Genomic DNA, 6993 nt, shown 5'->3' with positions numbered 1-6993 from the left:
ATGGATACAGAAACTGAACATAGATAGACACAGTGAAACTAGCAGAGGATATGAACCAACTGGAATTAACAGATATCTATAGGTCATTTCATCCAAGAACAAAAATATATACTTTCTTATCAGCACCTCATGGCACCTTCACCAGAACTGACCATATTGTCAGTCACAAAACAGGCCTCAACACATACAAGAAGATTGAAATACTCCCATGCATATTATCAGATCACCATGGACTAAGGCTGGTTTTTAATAACAACAAAAACAATAAAAAGCCCACATACACATGGAAGCTGAACGATGCTCTTTTCAATGATAACATGGTCGAGGAAGAAATTAAGAAAGAAATCAAGGATTTTTTAGAATTTAATGAAAATGACACCAATCTATACCCATTCTTATGTGATGCAGTGAAAGCAGTAATAAGTAAAAAACTCATAGCTCTGAGTGCCTCCAAAAGGAAACTGGAGAAAGCATAGTCTAAAAGCTTGACAACAAATCTGAAAGCTCTAAAACAAAATAAAATAAAAGAGCAGATACATCCAAGGGGAGTATATAGCAGGAAATAATCAAACTCAGAGTAGAAATCAACCAAATAGAGACAAAAAGAATTAGACAAAGAATCAACAAAACCAAGAGCTAATGAAATTGCAAAGATTTTGTAAGGCTGAGGACACTGTTAAGAAGACAAAATGGCATCCTACAGATTGGGAAAGGATCTTTACCAATTGTACATCTGATAGAGGGCTAGTATCCAATATATACAAATAACTCAGAAAGCTAGACTATAAAGAATTAAATAATTCTTTTAAAAAATGGGGTACAGAGCTAAACAAAGAATTCTCAACTGAGGAACATTGAATGGCTGAGAAGCACCGAAAGAAATGCTTAACATCCCCAATCATCAGGGAAATGCAAATCAAAACAACTCTGAGATTCTACCTCAGACCAGTTAGAATGGCTAAGATAAAAACTCAGGTGACAGCAGATGCTGGCGAGGATGTAGAGAAAGAGGAACACTTCTCCACTGTTGTTTTGGTTGTAAGCTGGTACAATCACTCTGGAAATCAATCTGGTGGTTCTTCAGAAAACTAAACATACTACTGCCTGAAAACTTTGCCACTCTACTCTTGGGCATGTACCCCAAAGATGCTCCAAAATATAACAAGGACACATGCTCTACCATTTTTATAGAAGCCTTATTTATAATAGCTAGAAGCTGAAAAGAACCCAGATGTCTATCCACAGTTGAATGGATACAGAAAATGTGGTACATTTACAAATGGAGTACTACTCAGCTATTAGAAACAATGACTTCATGAAATTCATAGGCAAATGGATGAAACTAGAGACTATCATCCTGAGTGAGGTAACCCAGTCACAAAAGAACACGCATGGTATGCACTCACTGATAAGTGGATACTAGCCCCAGAAAGCTCTGAATACCCAATATCCAAGAAACAATTCACAGACATTATGAAACTCAAAAAGAAGGAAGGCCAAATTAGGGATTGCTCAGTCCTTCTTAGAAAAGAGAACAAAATGCTCTTGGGAGGAAATGCAAGGTCAAATAGAGGAACAGGGATTGAAAAAGAAATCACTCAGAAGCTGCCTCACCTTGCCATCCACTACATATGCAGTCACCAAATCCAAGCACTATAGACTATATCAGGGACTGTGCTAGAATCATATAGATATAACTGAATATGTTTACAGCTATCCATTGGTCTGAATTCCAGGATCCCAAGGAGGTTGCTAAAGAAAGGACCTAAGGACCTGAAAGAGGTTGCAACCCCTTGGGAAGATAACAACATTATCAACCATCCAAACCCTCCTAAACTACCATGGAGTAAAACACCAAACTCTGTGTGCACTTTGAGAGAACTATTGATCCATTTTCATATGTAGCTGAAGATAGCAGTGTCTGGCATCAATGTGAGAAGAGGCTTTTGTTCCAGAGAGGGCACATTTTCCCAATGCAGGGGAATGACAAGGCAATGGGATGAAGATGGGGATCAGAAGTGAGTGCACCTTTTTGAAGGCAACTGGAGGGGGAGGGAGGATGGGACCAGGGTTGGGTAAAGGGATAACAACATCTCAAATGTAAATACAGAGTATCTAATAAAAAAACAAAAACAAAACAAGAACAGATACCAGGGAAAAAGGCTAAGTAACAAAAACACATGTATCAGAATTATACTAGACTTCTCAACAGTCACTAAAAGACAGAAGATTCTGGACAGATGTCATAAAGACCCTAAAAGAACATAAATGCCTGCCCATTCTTCTATACTCTAGCAAACCTCTCAATCATGATAGTTGGAGAAACCAAGATACTCAATGACAAAGCGAAATTTAAACAGTAAGTACCAATCCAGTCCTAGAGAGAATTCTAGAAGGGAAACTCTAGGCTATCTAAACATATGAAAATGCAAGAAATTAATAATTTCACAACAAACGCAAAAGAAATGCAGGGAATGGAACCAGAGGAGCCACCTCCAGTGGATAGATATGGGTCCTTTTTGAGGCAGGAGAATACCCATCTATCTTCAAAAACTTTAACCCAAAATTATTCTTGCTAGGGGAAATGCAGGGGTGGAGATGGAGCAGTGACTGTCCTAACTTGGGGTTAATTCCATGCATATATACCAAATACTGACACTTTACTGAGGCCATATTGTGTGTGTAGACAGAGGCCATCATGGCTGTCTGCTGGGAGACTCTACCAGCAACTGACTGAAACAAATGCAGAACCATTGGATTGTGGTTAGAGACTAAAATGGAAGAGTTAGAGGATTACAACCCCACAGGAAAAACAAGTGTCAAGTAACCCAGACCCCTCAGAGTTCCCAGAGATTAAGCTACAAACCATGAGCATACATGGGCTAGTTGGTGGCCGTAGGCACACATGTATGGCCTTGGTGGGAGAGAATGTGCTTAATCCTATGGAAACTTGATGCTCCCAGGAAGAGGGATACTGGGGAGGGGGTGAGTGGGCAGGTGAGGGAGCACCCTCTCAGAGGCTGGAGGGATGGGACTGAGGGATAAAGTGAAGAACTCGGAGACGGGTTATTGGAAGGGGGACAACTTTGATAATGTGAATAAATAAAATAATTTAATAAAAAATTTAACCTAATTTGAATTTTAGTTTTTGGTCTCTACAGGTTCCATCTCCCCTTGTTGGTTATTTTGGCTAAAGTCCTCCCTGTTGGGTCTTGGGAAACTCTTGGTTCTTTGGAATCTGGGACTTTCTAGTATCTATCCCCAGTTCACCCTTCCCTACTGCTACACACCCATTTTCAAATCTGTACTTCTCCCCCATCTTCTCCCATATCCGAACTGGTTCCTGCTTTGTCCTTACCCTTCTCTCTCCCTCCCAGATCACTGTCTCCCTTTATTTCCCAGAGATTATCCACCTCCTTGCCACTGTGGTAGCATCCACATTTTGGTGTCATCTTCTTTCTTTTTGTCTTCATATGATCTGTCAGTTGTATTGTGTGTATTCCAAGCTTCTTTTTGACTAATATCCATTTATCAGTGAGTACATACCATGAGTGTTCTTTTGCCACTGGGTTACCTCATTCAGGATGATAATTTCAAGTTCTATCCATTTAAGAATTTCATGAACTTGTTTATCAGCTGCAGGAGTTCTCTGGTGGAATTTTTGGGGTCACTTTAGTACACTTTCATGTCATCTGCAAAGAGTGATGTTTTTACCACTTCCTTTCCGATTTGTATCCCCTTGATCTCCTTTTGCTGAATAATTGCTCTAGCCAGGACGTACAGTACTATGTTGAATAGGTAGGGGGAGAGTGGGCAGCCTTGTCCAGTCCCTGATTTTAGTGGGATTGCCTCAAGTTTCCCACCGTTAAGTTTGATGTTGGCTGTTGGTTTGCTGTATATTGCTTTTATTATGTCTAGGTATGGACCTTGGATTCTTGTTCTTTCCAGGACTTTTAACATGAAGGGGTGTTAAATTTTGTCAAATGCTTTCTCAGCATCTAGTGATATGACCATGTGATTTTGTCCTTTGAGTTTGTTTATATGGTGGATTACATTGATGGATTTCCTTATATTAAACCATCCCTGCATCCCAGGGATGAAGCCTACTTGGTCATGGTGAATGATCATTTTGATGTGTTCTTGGATTCGGTTTGCAAGGATTTTGTTGAGTATTTTTGCATCAATATTCATAAGAGAGATTGGTCTGAAGTTAAACAAGTTCAGCAAAGTGGCTGGATATAAAATTAACTCAAACAAATCAGTAGCCTTCCTATACTCAAAGGACAAACACATGGAGAAAGAAATTAGGGAAAAGGTACCGTTCACAATAGTCACAAAGACTATGAAATACCTTGGTGTGACTCTAACTAAGCAAGTGAAGGACCTGTATGACAAGAACTTCAAACCTCTAAAGAAGGAAATCGAGGAAGATCTCAGAAAATGGAAAGATCTCCCATGCTCATGGATTGGAAGGATCAACATTTTAAAAATGGCCATCCTACCAAAAGCAATCAACAGATTCAATGTAATCCCCATCAAAATTCCAACCCAGTTCTTCATTGAGTTGGAAAGATCAATGTACAATTTCATATGGAATAACAAAAGACCTAGAATAGCAAAATCCATCCTCAAAAACAAGAAAACATCTGCAGGAATCACTATCCCTGACCTCAAGCTATATTACAAGACAATTGTGCTGAAAACTGCATGGTACTGGTACAGAAATAGACATGTGGATCAATGGAATAGAATAGAAGACCCAGAAATGAGCCCTCATGTATATGGTCACCTGATTTTTGACAAAGGAACCATAAACATTCAATGGAAAAAGGACAGCCTATTCAACAAATGGTGCTGGTCCAACTGGCACTCAGCATGCAGAAGAATGAAAATAGACCCTTTCTTATCTCTTTGTACAAAGCTCAAGTGTAAGTGGATCAAAGATCTCCACATTAAACCAGATACACTGAAACTATTAGATGAGAAAGTAGGGAAAACCTTAGAACACATAGGCACAGGAGAAAATTTTCTGAATAAAACACCAATGGCTCAAGCTCTAAGGTCTAAGATTAACAAATGTGACTTAATGTGATTGCAAAGTTATTGTAAGGCTAAGGACATTGTCAAGAAAACAAAACGGCAGCCAACAGAATGGGAAAAGATCTTTACCAACTCCACATCAGATAGAGGCCTAATATCCAAGGTATACAAAGAACTCAAAAAGCTAGACACCAGCTAAACAACCCTATTAAAACATGGGGTACAGAGCTAAACAAAACGTTCTCAATTGAGGAATATGGAATGGCTGTGAAACACCTGAGGAAGTGCTCGACATCCTTAGCCATCAGGGAAATGCAAATCAAAACAACCCTGAGATTCCACCTCACACCAGTCAGATTGGCCAAGATCCAAAACACAGATGACAACAGATGCTGGCGAGGTTGTAGAGAAAGAGGAACACTTCTCCACTGTTGGTGGGGTTGTAAACTAATACAACCACTCTGGAAATCAGTCTGGCGATAGCTCAGAAAATTGGACATAGTACTACCTGAAGACCCAGCTATTCCACTTCTGGGCATATACCCCAGAGACACCTTAGTACACAACAAAGATACATGCACCACAATGTTCATAGCAGCTCTATTTATAATAGCCAGAAGCTGGAAAGAACCCAGATGTCCTTCAGAAGGTGAATGGATACCAAAATTGTGGTACATTTACACAATGGAATACTACTCAGCCACCAGAAACAATGACTTAACCAAATTCTTAAGAAAATGGCTGCATATAGAGACTATCATCCTGAGTTAGATAACCCAGTCACAAAAGAACAGACATAATATGCAGTCACTGATAGTGGGATGCTAACCCCAGAGTCTCGCACTGCCCCAGAAACAACTCACAGACTGTATGAAGTCCAAGAAAAAACAAAACAAAACAAAACAAACAAACAAAAAGTTTTGCTCAATCCTTACCCACCAAGAGCACATTGACAAATTCCGGGTTACACCCTGTATTACATGTACTGTTTGCTCATTGTAAAAAAAAAAAAAAATCTTTACACACCAAGATAACTTTGACTATTTCCAGGTTCCATCTTGTTTTACATGTGCTTTATGCTCATTGTAACTAGTAAGATCTTAATCACACTATCAAACCTTTAAAAAAAAACCAAGTACTGACAAAAATGTATTGTATACTTTTATGCAAAAAATGCTTAAAATCTATACATTTATCTTTGTTTTTTCAAAATAAAGTTGTAAAAAAAAAGAATTTCATGAAATCCTTTTTAGTAGCTGAGTAGTACTCCATAATGTAAATTTACACATTTTTCTGTATCCATTCATCTGTTGAGGGACATCTGGTTTTTTTCTAGCTTCTGGCTATTATAAATAAGGCTGCTATGAACATAGTGGAGCATGTGTCCTCAGAAATATTAGTATAGAATTCCTCCTGTCAAAAGGGAAATACAGGGACAAAAGCAGAAACCAAAGAAAAGGCCATCCAGAGACTGCCCTACTTAGGGATCCATCCCATCTGCTGACACCAAACCCAGACACTGTTCCTGATGCCAAGAAGTGCTTACTCACAGCCCATTATAGCTGTCCCCTGAGAGGCTCCAGAGCCAGACCAATACAGATACAGATGTACACAACCAAATACTGGACTGAGTGTATGGACCCCCAGTGGAAAAGTTAGGGCAATGACTGTAGGAGCTGAAGGGCTTTGCAACCTCATAGGAAGAACAATAATATCAACCAACCAGACCCCATCCCCCAGTGCTCCCAAGGACTAAACCACCAACTAAAGAGTACACAGGAGATACCCAGGGCTCCAGATGGATATATAGCAGACAACAGCCTCTTCTGGCATCACGGGGAGGGTATCCCCTTGGTCCTGTGGAGATTTAATGATGCAGCATAAGGGAATGCTAGGGCACAGAGGCAGGAGTGGGTGGGTGAGTAGGAGAGCACCCTCTTAGAGGCATGGGGG

This window comes from Micromys minutus, assembly GCF_963924665.1.
Source record: "Micromys minutus genome assembly, chromosome: 23".
Classification (NCBI taxonomy): Eukaryota; Metazoa; Chordata; class Mammalia; order Rodentia; family Muridae; genus Micromys; species Micromys minutus.
The sequence above is the reverse complement of the archived record's forward strand: the minus strand, read 5'-3'. Positions refer to the sequence as shown.